Source organism: Propithecus coquereli, unplaced genomic scaffold (genome assembly GCF_000956105.1).
Source record: "Propithecus coquereli isolate 6110/MARCELLA unplaced genomic scaffold, Pcoq_1.0 Scaffold190, whole genome shotgun sequence".
Classification (NCBI taxonomy): Eukaryota; Metazoa; Chordata; class Mammalia; order Primates; family Indriidae; genus Propithecus; species Propithecus coquereli.
The window spans coordinates 13,365-15,027 of record NW_012143857.1 but is presented as its reverse complement, the minus strand read 5'-3'; positions in this window follow the sequence as shown (position 1 = coordinate 15,027).

Below are 1,663 nucleotides of genomic sequence, written 5' to 3'. Positions count from 1 at the left end.
TTTCAAAATTTTTACATATAACACAATGCTTACACAAAGTCAACATTGTGATAATATATTTTTGTGCATTCTAATTTTCAAAATTGCATAAAACATATTAGAACTCTCTAAAAGTCTCTGCACAATTCAAAACTCCAGTGTTGGAAATTATGCAAAGATGAAATACATAGCACACTGAATTGTAAAAACTAATGCTGACAATGTAAAATAGTGAAAAAAACTAAAAAACTAATAAGAAAATTCATCTCGTGAAAAAGTATATTACAAGGATAGATTATGGACAATTGCAAGGAGAGTTCATAAGAGCTGGCTGACTTTCATAATCATTAATTATGTTTTAAAGTCTTACATCATGATTTATAGCTGTTTAGTTAAGACATGGCTACTCTCAGTATGTTCACATTAATTTTCTATTTAATGCTTCTCTTTTAAGTTCTATAATTTGATATACACTGACATGAGCATTCCTTATGAAATTTTCTTATCTTCTGTACCATGTGTCTATGTATTTTTGGGAACACGGAAATCCATTCAATCATATACAGACCACAAATTTGGTGAAAAGAACACTGTTGTGTAAGTGTCTTCTTTTCCTACTGTGCACATAATTATTTTCAAATCAGGCAGTAACTTTGCCGGCTGCTTCAGGCAAATATGACTGTAATTCATTAAAAACTTCTGGAATTTCATCAGTTGAAAAGAATGCCAATGCAGACAAATTATAGCTTTCTACCTGAACTTTTCATCATTGCTGTATTATGAGGTAAATCCATTCATCTCAATTTTCTGCCAAATGTATTGGGCTGAATGGAAAAACAGCATTTATTGGTAATTAGATTACCTTTTTGAAATTTACTTTTAGAAGCCCTGATTGTGCCTAATTCCAAGTCTGTCATTTGGGGATTCAATAAAACTTCAGGGATTTTAGATTTTAGGATTTTTATTTTCAGGATTTCAACATTCCAGATTATGGCATTTGAGATTGTATCTTTTGGGATTGTTACCCAAACACATTTTGAAGACAGTAATGAGCTTGAATTGGTAGGGCTGGATATAGAAAGAGTAAAATTGAATAAGAATTAAGGAGGGATTACTTGAGAACAGGCACAGAAAATTAGGATTGAGCAATTACAAATTCAAAAACACTATTGACGAATCAGAGTAAGGCACAATATTAGTGAATAAAGAGAAGTAATTAAGCAGGTTGGATTTATATACCATATGGAAAAGATGAATATTTAGCTATTAGAGAAGCATATTAGATGAAAACAAGATATTATCTATTGGACAATAAAACCCAATAGAGTTAGGTTAAGAAAAAAGTGGTGCCACCTTTGATTCCTTTGCATAATCAAAATACTAATAGAATATTGACTATTTCATTCTTTTTAATTGCCTAATACCTTATGAAAAATAAAATATGATTTCCAAATTCTAATTGGTTTTTTCCTTCAACACCTTTGGAACAGAATATGCAAATGAAGAATATTGTCAAATTTTCAATAAAATCATTTACAGAAAAAATACTGCAGTGCAGTGGGGAAAGGATGTATTTTCAATCAATAAGGTTTTGTCAATTGACGATCCAATGATTTTTAAAGTATAAATTTTGATTTCTCAATCCTTTGACAAGAAAAACTTTCAGATGGATTAAAGATTTACA